This window comes from Sceloporus undulatus, chromosome 4 (genome assembly GCF_019175285.1).
Source record: "Sceloporus undulatus isolate JIND9_A2432 ecotype Alabama chromosome 4, SceUnd_v1.1, whole genome shotgun sequence".
Taxonomy (NCBI): domain Eukaryota; kingdom Metazoa; phylum Chordata; class Lepidosauria; order Squamata; family Phrynosomatidae; genus Sceloporus; species Sceloporus undulatus.
In genome coordinates, this window is record NC_056525.1 from 86,647,964 (window position 1) to 86,661,968 (window position 14,005).

Below are 14,005 nucleotides of genomic sequence, written 5' to 3' on the forward strand. Positions count from 1 at the left end.
CCCCCCCAGTGCATTAAGGTTGGAATCATAGGTCAGTGGTGCTCATAATGAATAGCTTGGGCCTTAATTGTTCTTTTCTCCCCCCCCTTTCCCTTTCCCCCTTTCCCCTTTCCTCTTTCTTTTTTTCTTTCTTTTGTTTAGCAGCTCTGCCATTTAACATGAACTGGTTTCCATCTCAGTGCTTTGTAACCAGTATTGTGCATTTCAGTGCTGGAAGAGTGCAGCTGTGTGATAGCCATCTCACAGAGAAAGCCATGCCTCTGATGTAAAACCCCCAGCACAGTTATTTTTGCCAAAAGTTCCACAGCAGGTCTAATTAAAATGAAGTAGCTATAATTGAAGCCATGCATGTAAAGCATATATAATAGTATATAATTAGAAAAAATGAAGATCTTAGCCAAGACAAAGAGAAGGATACCAAAAAGTGGGCATAAAAGATTCTAAAGAAAAGAATACCAAAAACTGTGGGAAAAACATTTCTCATAGAATCATGAATAAATCCAGGATAATAACCCTGCTTGTGTCATTTCAGAATGACTCTTAACTACTGTGGCTTCTTTTTCTTTCACAAGGGTAGAACACATTCATTAAACTCTATGACTCGAGTGTAGGATCTCTAAACTTTAATTGCTACAGCCTACTACTAAAAGATCATTTTGACTGGGCCCATATTTTTGTACAAGAGGTTTTTCTTGTATTTAGTAGACTTAAATTGATAGGAATCAGTACAGTACAACACAGTCTGATGTGCTTCCAGCTTCTCTGCATTGGTTGTGCACATGTGTAAAAGAGTCGCTCCTCTCCTCCAGCTGATCCCTGTGGCATTTTCAGCTAAGCCTGGAAGCAGCAGGACCTGTAGGAGAGAATAAAGCTGCACAGAAGAGAGTAGAGATGTTAATACCTGGACCTTATTAACTGTTATTAACATTAGCAATTATGTCAGTGCACAGTGAATAATGGAATTCATGTAAAAAGCAAACAGTTGGAAAGAAACAAAGAGAAGGAAAAGGGTGGGAAGAGATCACCAAAGATACTTCACCTCAGCACAACAGAAATTTTGTTTTCATTCTCCCTACCAAGACTGAAGAAAGATACTAGATTAAAATCAACTTTGACTGGAACTGTGGTAAATGTGGGATGTTAATAGAGATGTTAATTAAAAAACCAAGATTCTATTGCTTTACTGAGTCAAAATCACTAGCTAGACAGAAGAACCACCTTCCATACTCAGGTGCTATAGGTAGGGACCACTAAGCACATTGTAAAGCTTTGGAATGGGTCCCAAATCACTTTTTTCACTGACCCTTTTGATTCCCATCTGTCTATCATATATCCTGATTCCTGGACTGATCTTGACCATACTTCTTGTCCTTTCATCTTTATTCCTTGAGAGAGAAAAACATGCTTTTCCCAGCCTGACCTGCTGTAGAACCCAATTTCACACACTTAAAATATTGTTAGACATTGCAGAAGTACATAATATTAGAAAGACCCTGGCAAGACTGTCAAGGGGCCTTAAGTCAATTGTAACACCAGTTATCAGACTCTACCATACTTCGGTCTAAAATTAAATTACTAGCAATTATTAGCAGGTTGTGAGGAAGTCATGATTTGTAGAAGTCTCATCATCCAAAGATAATATTCATAATGAATTCAGGAGGAATTTCCCTACTGGAAAGTGCCTCTTTAAAATAAACAAACAAATCTTTCTTTGTAAGAGCTTAAGCCTTTGTAGTTCACCACATGCATTTGTCCAATCTTTTCAGAATCAGATTTACATAAAAGTTCACTGTGTTGGTCAAGCTCAAGAGAAACTTAAAAGGAAGGAGATATCACATTGCAGGAAAACCACTACCATGGGAGTAGGAATGTGAGGTCTGGCCACCAGAATGAAATATAAGATAGCAGAAGATGCAGCTGGTCCAAGCTGTGTTTTTGAAGTGATGAGAAACCTTTAGATTTGCTATGGTTTTTCTGTAAGATGAGCCACTGGACTGCATCTAATGGCATTTACCACTCCAGTTTAGTATCTCTAGGTCAGGGATGGATCACATCAACCCAGGTGAGCCACTAGATCATCCTGGGTATGAAAGGCAATCGGAAATCTTCCTAACAAAGGATGCATAGGACAAATAAAAGGAAAATGATGCCAAGGCACTTGCAACATTCCTACAGGCATAACTGTATGCTCCCTAAAGACTGGATGGATGAAGAGGGAACTACAGTAAAGGGTGGCTGTGAAATATGTGTGGGCGGCAACTAGGCACAGACAAGGCTAAGAAAATACACACATCAAAAATGATGAAAAAGCAAAACATAGAATATGTCATATTTGCAGGGATTATAGCCTTTAACCTTAATGTAATAACTTTGCCTATTTTTAACCCAGAAAAGCTGACAAAATACACTAATGCCATATTTGAATTCTTCAAAGCCTGATTCCTCCCAATGCTCATTTATCAATGACTTGGATGACAGAATTGGGGGCATAGTTATCAAATTTGCAGAAGACACCAAATTAGGAGGAGTAGCTAATACTCCAGAGGACAAGATCAAAATTCAAAATGAGCTGACTAGACTAGAAAGCTGGGCCAAAGCTAACAAAATGAAATTCAGCATGGAGAAATGTAAAGTACTGCACTTAAGGTTGAAAAATGAAATGAACAGATATAGGATGGGGGATACCTGGCTGAATGAGGCTACATGTGAAAGGGATCTAGGAGTCCAAGTAGACCACAAGTTGAACATGAGTCAACGGTGTGATGCAGCAGCTAAAAAAGCCAATGCAATTTTAGGCTGCATCAATAAAAGTATAGTGTCTAGCTCAAGGGAAGTAATAGTGTCACTGTATTCTGCTTTGGTCAGCCCCCACCTGGAATATTGTGTCCAGTTCTGGGCACCACCATTTAAAAGGATGTTGAGAAACTAGAGCATGTCCAAAGGAGGGTGACCAAAATGGTGAAGGGTCTGGCAACCATGCCCTATGAGGAATGACTGAAGGAGCTGGGGATGTTTAGCCTGGAGAAGAGAAGATTAAGAGGTGATATGATAGCCATGTTTAAATATTTGAAGGGATGTCATATTGAGGAGAGAGCAAGCTAGTTTTCTGCTGCTCCAGAGAACAGGACCCAGAGCAATGGATGCAAGCTCCGGGAAAAAGATTCCACCTCAACATTAGGAGGAACTTCCTGACAGTAAGGGCTGTTCAACAGTGGAACACACTCCCTCGGAGTGTGATGGGGTCCCCTTCCTTGGACGTCTTTAAACAGAGCAATAGCTATCTGTCGGGGATGCTTTGGTTGTGATTTCCTGGTGATGGGGTTGGACTGGATGGCCTATGTCATCTCTTCCAACACTATGATTCTAGGAACCCACCATTGCCATTTTCCCACCCAGACATTCAAAAAGTTCAGAAGTGGTGCCACAATGGAGAAAGTAGCAGCACCAGTGCTTTTTTGGGGTGCTCCGGGAATGCTCTTGCTTTTTGCCATTCTACTTGGAGAAGAGGATGATATATAATAAGTACTATCTATCTATCTATCTATCTATCTATCTATCTATCTATCTATCTATCTATCTATCCATCCAGCACTTACATTGACCTGTGGATAAGACAACCCAGATTTTTTCAGTCAAGTTTTTGACTAAAAATTCTAAACTTGTACATGAGTATATATACTACTTCTTTCTGCCAAGTTCCTGGAAAAGTACAACCTAAATTACTTTTTTTGAGATTATAGCTCCCAGAATCTTCAAGCCAACATGGCCAGTGACCATGCTGCATAAAGGGTTTGGGGAGTTCAAGTTAAAAAAAAACTTCTCCAAGCTCTGGTTTACCACAGACCAGCCTTGATAGGAAGTGGGATGCAGGAAGCATATAGGAAATTAAAAGGAGGTGACTCAAAGAAGATATTTTCATGTCAAAGATCAAGCCAGCCTTGAAGAACTCCAGGTGTTGGTTTGTACAGTCCTAATCGCCAGATACTTCCTCTATGTTGTTTAAGCATACCATTACGTATGGCAAAAGCATTTACTGGCTTGAGGATGAATCTTGATGTTATTAGTCCCCATTTGTACAATGAATTTGTGGAGAAAGTTGGTACTCAAAATCAGGAATGGTTTCTAATACTTGTAAATATGATTTCTGAAGCCAGTCAAGATACATATCAGTCACAGCTACAACGAGATATTCAACACAAATAAGCAATTAAAAATGTATGGGATATGTGGGGGGGGGGCAGCACTCTGAAGATAGCAAAGATGGCAAAAAGAGCTGACTTCATAATTCAAATTCACGTTTAGAGGGTTTTAGCGACCAATAACAATATAATCTGTTGCATCCTACTTCATGCTGAGAGAAGAATCCAGTGTGGCGGAGATGCCAATAGAATCCTTTCTGCACCTGGCTTCTGAAGCAGATGCAACAATCCTTCCATGTCAGCCTCCAGCTCCAAGTGCAGGAATGGCTGCCAAAAGATTTCAGGCACAGATTCATTTATCACACCCACAAGGTCCGAACTGTTCTCCCAGGATCATCAACATCAGCCAACTCCTTAGTGAAAGTCAGCTGAAAAATTCAGGAAAAACATCAGAAGGTTTAAAAAATTAATGACTCTCTGAAGCTTTGTTTCCCTCTGACTTACAGCACTTCAGTGGATTTTCCAGCGAAAGCTCTGGTTGTGCTGTTCTTTAATGAAGTCCTTCGTGTGAAAGATGACATGACTTATGTTATAGCCAGTTGCTTTAAAGTAAATGGTGGAACCTGCCTGCTTACCTGCTTGTTGTCTATTTGACATAGTAACCTCTTTTCTGAGGTAGCCTTATACCAGAGTGCACAATGTTAGCTGCGTATCATGGACCACACAAGCAAAAACAAATTACCATGGAGAAAAAACAAAATCTTGGCAGAAGCATTGCTGGGAGTTGGGAGAAATTTTCCTTACTCCCCTCCACACAATAATCCTAATTGAGGGTGCATCTACACTGTAGAAATAATACAGTTTGACTGCAATTTAACTGCCATGGCACCATCATTTGAAATCCTGGGATTTGCAGTTTTATGAGGCACCAGAACTCTTATGAATAGAAAGCTGAAGACCTTGTAACACTAAAAATCCCAGTATTCCATAGGATGGAGCTACAACACTTAAAGTGGTGTCAAACTGCATTATTTCTACAGTGTAGATGCATCCTCAGATCCTGACTTCTCATAGCATGACTGGAACAGTGTTTCTTCCCTACCACCCAGCCACAGTCCAAGGGCCAATTCTCACTACATGATTATAATGCTATTATTCCACTGGAATTGCCATGATTCAATTCCGTGGAATCCTGGGGCTTGTAGTTTGGTGGGGCACTGGGGTACTCTGGCTGAGTAGTATCACTGCCCCTCCCAGAATTACCAAAGCCAGGATTTCATAAATTGTAGTGGAATAACACTGCTATAATTCTATAGTGTGGACGGGCACCATTATTAGTCTCCCTTGCCTCATACTAAAATGGAATCTACCACCTTTGTTAGACCATTGGTCCAACACTTTTAATATTATCTGATGACTGGTAGGTTTCCTTTCCAGAGTTTCCAACAGGAGTCTGTTTCCCCAGCCCTGAGCTCTAGGAACTTTTACATGCAGAATATCTGCAAAACTGCCTCTGATGATTCCCTGCTTAGGAAAACTCTCTTTATGGGATCACCATAAATTGACAGATGACTTGAAGGCGTGCACGCACACACACGCAAAATATAGGCAACTTATTATTCAAAACCAAGGCTAACTGGTTTGTCCTTTCTTTGATAGGTATTCCTTGGAGGAGCTTCTTCCTCTGCAACTGTGTATTTCTGCATGGCAGAGGATTGGAGACAGTTCCTGTGTACCTTCCAGCTTTAAGATATTATTATTCTAACCCTTTACCACTGAACTACAGACCTTTCCTATTATTGAGTGCAATAAAGAGGGATGATGATGATGATGATGATTTAGAAAAGCAACAAAATGAAACAACCTCTGGAGTACATACAATACTGGATTCTCCAGTATGGTGATGGACAATTGATTCCACAATCTACTTTCTAACCAAATTGTCATGAATAATGTCTGCTGAGAGTTAGCTGCAAGCCACACTTGTTGCATCTTACCATGCTCCACAATAACCCACTATATCTGTTATTCTATTTTCTTGTTCTATTGGTAAATAGGGACATGAAATAAAACACATGGACCTAAATCCAATTATTGGCCCCAACTAAAGTAGATCCATTACATCAATGGAATTTGTTTGAGCACTGGGTTACCAAGTTCTCATTGATTTAATAGGTGTGCTCTAGTTTGGACTAACAACTGGATTTAGGCCATTATCAGCCAAACCCATTCAGAATTGAAAACTTCAGGCAACAACGCTGTGGCCAGTGGATGCTTGGTAGCTCAGCCTAGTTGATATATATATATATATATATATATTAGAAACAATCTTTATTCATGTAGTTAAAGTGGAGATTCACCATTGTATGTTGCATAGGCTGCTAATACTCAGTGCTCTGTGGAAGATTTGTTGTTATGTGACATCACGTTGACTTTGACTTATGATGATTCTATGAATGAGAGACCCCCCCAAAAAGGTCCCATTATTCAGTACCCTGCTCATCTCTTTGGGGGTTAATGATAGCATTAAAAATACCCTCTCCCTGCTACAAGAATGTCAAATTTAAATTGACACTCTTAAACCAAGTGCTTCACAGACAGTCATTTGTTCATTATGAGCTCGTTTTTACATGTGGATGCTCCTGGGAGATGCAAGCTAATATTGTTCCATCAGCACTAGAGTACATTAGAGAAAGCCGTTCTTATCTCTCTCCCTGGGAAGTCTTTGGATAGCACTCATTTCTCCTGGCATGCTTTTAGCTTGCAACGATTCAGATTTGTCGGTGAGTGTAACTGTAAGAAAATATTTATAAGATTTATTATGCTGAGGCTTTAACTTCATGACCAGATAATAGAAAATCACTTAGTTCTTTCTCTTTTTTTGTCCACTCCTCCCCAACAAAACCAGTTGATGTGCAGAAATTAAAAGGGCTCGTTTAGTCCTTCATATTTCACTCAAACATTTTAGCTTGATAATGATGACAAGCTGAGCATCAGTAAGGAATGCAATGGATTATCTTGTAGCCTGTTGGGAATAAGGAGGCTTTTTGTACAGGAGAGGCATAGAGTGGAGTGCATTGATTCTTTTAAAGTAATTTTTCCTTTCTAAGTATCATTACAGACTAGTGCAAAAGACATTTTCTCTAGATTGGCATTGGTAAGATTTATATTGACATTTTGTTGCATCCAAGAGAAAAAGGGTATTGTACTCTCTACTACTCTCTCTGGCGATTGTTCAGGACATTGCTACTCAAAGTGGTGGTCCATGGATTATGGCCAGTGCACAAGCCATTGGCTACCAGTTCCTGGTGAGTTTTTAGGGGGGAAACAGTTGTAGAAAATGGGCACAAATATGTCATTGGTCTCTGGGACATTGGGAATGGCTGGTCCCCCACATCAAACAGCACTGTCTAAGGAAATTCCTGATACTGAATTAGAAACAGTTTGTTAGATATCATGTTAAAAAGGAGGTACATAACCTGATTTTCTTCTTGTTATCATCCTTCTTATTATAACATGCAAATGCCCAGTGTTTGCAGTGGCTGCTCTCCCATTTCCCATGTCTTCCAGGACATTATTATTTGGCTTAAAATGACTAACCAATATAGAGTGCTATCCCTCTCTATAGGCGACATCCAAAAGGCCACATGTTGTTTGTCTTTGACTTAAAATAGACACTCATATTTATATGCCATATGTTCATGGCAAATGGGTTTACAGAACAGGAAAATACAATCTAACATACATGGAAAGTTTCTTCACTAAACTACAAATCCCAGAATGCCACAGAAGGCAGCCATAGCAATAAAAGTGAAATAATGGCACTGTAACAATGTAGGTGTTTTGTTTCTGTTAAAATAGGCAGCATATAAATAAATAAAACAAATATTTATAAATAAATAAATAAATATTTTATAAATATGAATAAATAAAATAAAATAAATAAATAAATAAATAAATAAATAAATAATATTTTTCTGTTTCTTTCTCCTCCTCCCCCCTCTTTCTTCTGTTTCTTCAGATCTTTCAGAAGACACTGCATGCTTAAGTGAGACAGCAGGGGCAGGCTTTCCTTTTCATATAATCACATGGACACTTGTTAATAATGCCTTCTGAATTCAGTGAAGGCAAAAGGAGTCTTATGGTTTAGGCTCGACCCAGTTAAAAGTCAGGAAGTTCATTTGCTTTCTTGTCTGGCCTCAGACTTCCTGTGTGACTTTGGACAAGGCTGTCTGACTTCATTTGCCCTTTCACTTCCAGTTTTGTAAGATAAGGATGACAACATATCCCCCAGAAAGTGTGAGGAAATATGCAAATAATATCTGTATTCTGTCTTTACTGCTTACATATTTGATGACAGTTACATAATATAGACACGCAGATCACAGGTTAGGCCATAGGTCAGGTTGCACTGTTCTTTAGTACACAAAGTGTTTTACATTACCTTATTAATGCTACTTCAAACCTATAAAGTAGATGAGTGTTATTATCTCCATGTTGCAAATGGGGAAGTCAAACATTAGAAAATAGGTAATTTGTCTCAGGCAACTTGGTCAGTTGGTAAAAACTCCATGTGGGACTTTTCCATTCATATTCCTGCAATCCAACCTTATGCAGGATTCCTTACTTCTAAAGGACTTACACACATTGTATTAAGTATATTTAGTTTGGCAGTCTTAAGTATTAGGGTTTATTTTCCAGAACCTTCCTATAATGAGGACCCAGGCCTTCCTGTAGTTTCAACTTCTTTAATAACATACAGAATAATAGCCAAAACCAGATTCTCTACAAATAACAGTTTCACTGTGACTGGAAAGCTGTTATTTCTTTCTATTACCTGTATAGGAAAGTTGTCTTAGACCAAGGCAGACAATGCTTAGTCCACCCAACCTATCATTTCCATGCTGAATGGCAGGAGCTAAACAAGGTTTCGGGCAAGATTATTTCCTAACCCTGCTTGTGGATCCTAGGTGATTTTCCACCCTAATCTGGTCCAATCCTATTTAGCTTTTGAAATCAGACCAGACCAGGTGTGTTCAGGATAGTGCAGTAATTACTAACTCCAATCCCTACAAATATATCTTTCCTTCAGCTTACTAGAGAGTGAGAATAAAGAATAATGTAGGACACATTTTGCATGTAGGGAGCACCTATGATCAAATTCTGACATCTCCTAACAAGACAGGAATGATTCCTTCTTGAAACCTGTGCAAGCATGTCCATAAAGGCATGTCCATGTGGCCCAGATGAAGTGGTTTCCCACATCCTCATGATGCAGCAAAACCCAGAACACTCTGTAGCAATGCTGGGCAGCTGTTTACACAATTGTCCCACTGTGTCAGCCAGCGCTGCCACTACTGGCACATGTAAATCCCTTTGAGGTCAAATGAGGCACCCAGCTATGTGATCGATGCTGGGTGCCTTGATTGTGGCCTCAGAGGGAGCAACGTGCACCAGCGTGGTGGGTGGTACAGTGGGATGAGCATGTAGCCAGCCACCTAGCATTGCTATGGAGTGCAGATGTAACAGGAGTAATCTGGGGTAGGTTTCAGGCTAGAATATTCTAGGAGCAGCATCAAATATTCTGGCAAGTGCAGATGAACCCTAGGTCAGTATCAACACTACATGGTCTGATTCAGAATAAGAAAACTTGCCCCTGTATTTAAGACTAAATAATTTGGATAAATACTCACTGGAGGCATTGGGATTTAAGTTAGTCATGACAACCACATAACTTCCATGGAAGCTTAGTGTGATTAACACAGCCAGAATCTATTTTGTGAATAGAAGGGCTCTGTCATCTCACAAAAGATGCCAGGAGCCAGTGGATATTATTTTGCCTCTCAGGAATGGTGTGGGAAGAGAAGTGATATGAGAGGCTTCTTCCTCCACAGCCCCTTATGTCACCTCTCATGATGCTCCAGAGGGTCCCCAAGAGCTTTTTCTAGAGGCACAGAGCACTATAGGTAGAAGGAGAAATCATTTCATCATTCTTTCCTCTAGCACAACAATGGGTAAAAATCAAGAGATGGCTAAATGATTCATGAAGGCTTTCTTCAATTAACCCACCTTATGCCTGGATGAGAGATTTCCCATTTAAGGATATTTCTCAAACAGCCTCTGTATCTGTGAACAAATAACAGAGTAAAAATGTAAGCATGGTTATTAATTGTGTTCTTTCAAAATACATGAAAGAGTTATTAAGGTACTTTGTGCATGCAGTCCAATGCAAAATAATTGGGAAGTAATCTCTAATAAATAGTGCTGTTTACTTGAGAGTAAATACCTTTAGGATTAAACTGCAAATGTATCAGTAGCAAATAATATCTGCACATGCCCTTCAAAAGCGATTGAGGGTATATATATTTTGTATTTAATTACTGCGTGACTGTTTATTTTGTTTATTGACTGACTATTTATTTTGTTTTTATATACTGCTTTTCTGAAAATTTTCACACTGGTGTTTACCATGGGTTAAGTGCTGGTAAAGCACTGGTAAAATATACCTGAAGCGCAAGGATGTGAAAGCCGTTCGCACTTCTGAAACATCAGTGAAGCGTCCCTTTGCTTCTACGGTCCTTGAATTGTTCATGAGCAGCCATTTCCTATTGATGGGAAATTTGCATTAATAGGAAATGGCTGCTCCACAAACGATTCAAGGACAGTAAAGGCAAGGGGACACTTCATTGACATTTCAGAAGCACAACTGGCTTTCACACCCTCATGCTTCAAGGACGTTTTACTGGCACTTTACCGGCACTTAACCCACGGTAAGCATAGGTTTGAATATCTTCTCTGTCAAGGGATTAGAAAAAATAAGTGTTTTTAAAAATATAGATCATAAAACGTCTCTCAAACTGTCAGAGATCCATTAGGAGCTAGTACAAGTTCCTTGGCCTGGTCTTAAAAATATAAGAAGAGTAATGCTGGATCAGATTATCTAGTTCAGAATTCTCTACTGGGAGCCTTATTGCATTACAAAAGAAGCCAAGACAGAGTATCAGAGAAACAGCTGTTTGCTTACATCTCTACATGCTCTCGAAGCACTTCCATTCTCCTTCCAGAGGGAGACAGTTGTAAAAGTATGCCTTTTGTCAAAAGGATTTTCCCAGATTTTCTAAGTGATCAGTCAGCTGTCTACTGAAAGTTTACAGTGCAATTACCAAGATAATCTGATGTATGGTTTGTGATCCTGGTTCAGCACAGTTATTGGAACTGTAAACCTGCATTCCTTTCCAACCGTCTTCAAATTGAAAAAATATAAGAAAAATAATGAAGTCCATCTACACGTGGATGAAATGGCATGGGTGGAGAAGAAACAATTTGTATTTTGAAGGTTATTTGAAAAAAGACGAACAAGAAGGTTCTATTTGGATAATTTCTCAAGATCAAAACTGAACAAAATTAGGTTACAAATCCCTTTGAGTGTTGTATCACATTTATATTATTTGATACAGATGTATATATTTCCTAAACATTCAGTAACCACATGTGGTGTTGGAAAAGGAAAAGTAAGCAACCTCTGTATAACTGTCTTTCCCCTTTTGTGTGTTGTCATCTGGACATGCGGTTGATATCTTTGTTTCAAAACCTTCCATGTCTGGGTTCTGCATTGGGAAATGCCTTCTGAAATTATTATATGATTTGCAAACCATCAGTGTTTCAGATAGGCTTGAGAAACTTAATATTTCCCTTACAGGATGCAGTCTAGGCCATACACTAGAACTGATAGATCGCAGGGCAGAACACTATTCAGCTACAAGCCAAACATGGCCATATGATGAGATGACAGTGAACATCTTTGGGCTTCCAGAATACATTTACCTTCTGGAATTTATATAGCTTACTTCCACCCACCCAATACAACTATTAAGCATGAACAGGTGAATGGACAGAGCTAATGGTCCACATAACGTTTGATTTGAAAATACTATTGAACAAAACATGATCAAAATATAGTTTTGTTAAGCCTAGGATAATTATGGAACATGAAGATTATTGTGAATATATGATGTTCTTAATTATACCAATTCATTCCAAAGGGCAACTGAGATGTAGATTTTTAATGTTTGGATACAGTGATGAAAAGTCACCATGTAAATTTATTCATGAGAATATGAGAATAGATTTGCAATTATGAAGATGATAAACTTTGTTTCAATGCTAGTTAGACTGATAGTGAAAATGAACAAGTTCAACTATTACCATATATTATCACATTACTTCAGTACACATAGTGAAGGCTTTAGTTTCCCTTGGAAGGGAAAGCACTGAAGACTTGCTGTCTTTGCAATCATTGTTTAATTTTAAAATGTACAAAGCAGAATTACTGGAAACAAACTGACTCCTGAAACCCTATAACAAAATTGCAGAAACTGCATTGACTTCCCTGAGAGAGAGCCACGGTTCCAGTTGCCCAAGAGTGCTACACCTTTTCCACCTAATTTTAGCTGAGCTTTTAGCTCCTTACCTTCTCTTCTCAAAATTCAGTATGAAAATAAGATTCAGAGAATTGTTCTTCTCTGCCCCTAGCTGGACAGTGTCACTATCCAAAAGTAGAGAGAGAGAGAGAGAGAGAGATTCCAGGAAATCTGGAACGTATCTGCAGACATTAGGAAATATTTACATTGTTTTAGGAAAGCACAACTCCTGGACCACTTAGTTGCCCATTCAAGGCCATTGAATGTAATGAGGATATTCGACTTCATCAAAATGATTTTTTAAAAAGTTTGTTTATAGATCTATGCTACTGCATAGCAGGATTATTAATTATCATTTTAGCTTGGTAACAAGTTAACAGGCAGCTGGCGGCATTGTTTATTAGCTTTGTCAGGCTACTATTTGAGCAAAACAGCAGTGGTGATTAGGAATCTGGTGGCCTGATACCAAAACCCTTCAAAGCTCACTGGCTCATCTGTTAGCTGTCATAAAGCAGCAGGTCTGAGCTAGTGAAACAAAAACAATCTGACAGCAAAAGAAGCTTGAAAGAATATCCTCCCCCTTCCATTTGCTTGAATTTATGCAAAACGTATATACTGAATGAAAAACTGCTAATAACTGTCAAGATAAGGTTATTATTGGGAAGGTTACCAGAATAAAGTTATAGCGGCCAACCAGTTTAAAGCAACTTTACAACAGAAAGACAAAATGTGAACAGAGATGACAATTGTGGAAGTTAAAGCAACTGATGGAATAGAGCATATCCACACTGTACAGTTGTAGCAATTTGGTATCATTTTAACTGCCATGGCCCCAGCCTCCAAAATCCTGGGATCTGGAGTTTGGTGTGACAATTTGAGTTCTCTGCTAGAGAGCTCTAGTGCTATAATGCAGGGCCATGCACTTTACTAGGAAAGAATTCAAGGTATCATGTCTCTGTGGATGCCTTCAAGTTGCCTGTTGACTTATGGTGACCCCACGAGTGTCACAGGATTTTCTTAGGCAAGGAATACTCAGAAGTGGTTTTGCCAGTTCTTTCCTCTGAAATACAGCCTACACTGCCTGATATTAATTGGCAGTCTCACATCCAGCTACCAACCAGGGCTGACCCTGCTTAGCTTCCAAGATCAGACAGGATCTGCAGCCTTTAGGGTATTCAGGCAGGACCATACCCTAAGTGCTGGGATTCTGGAGGCTGAAACTATGACAGATGAAGTATTATCAAATTGTGCTAATTGGACAGTGTGAGAATTATACTATTATTATACTCTATTTATATAGCGCTGTAGGTTTACCCAAGGGTGTTTAATGCTGGGAGATTTTGATGATGACGTGGAATAGAAGGAAAATTCTTCAAATGGACCAAGGTGAAAACATTAAGCAATTAATTGTGTTTGCAATACCATTGGAACTTAAATATGCCAAGG

The 14,005-nt window shown here is 39.1% G+C and overlaps 1 long non-coding RNA gene across 1 annotated transcript; it reads right to left on the bottom strand.

The window, feature by feature from the left end:
* Nucleotides 1-135: 135 nt before the first annotated feature.
* LOC121927515 lies at nt 136-12,693 on the bottom strand. Its single transcript, XR_006103260.1, has 3 exons — nt 12,610-12,693; nt 10,209-10,265; nt 136-871 (listed from the first exon to the last, which is right to left on the bottom strand). It is a non-coding gene; the product is annotated as an uncharacterized LOC121927515 (long non-coding RNA).
* Between the last annotated feature and the right edge of the window lie 1,312 nt (nt 12,694-14,005).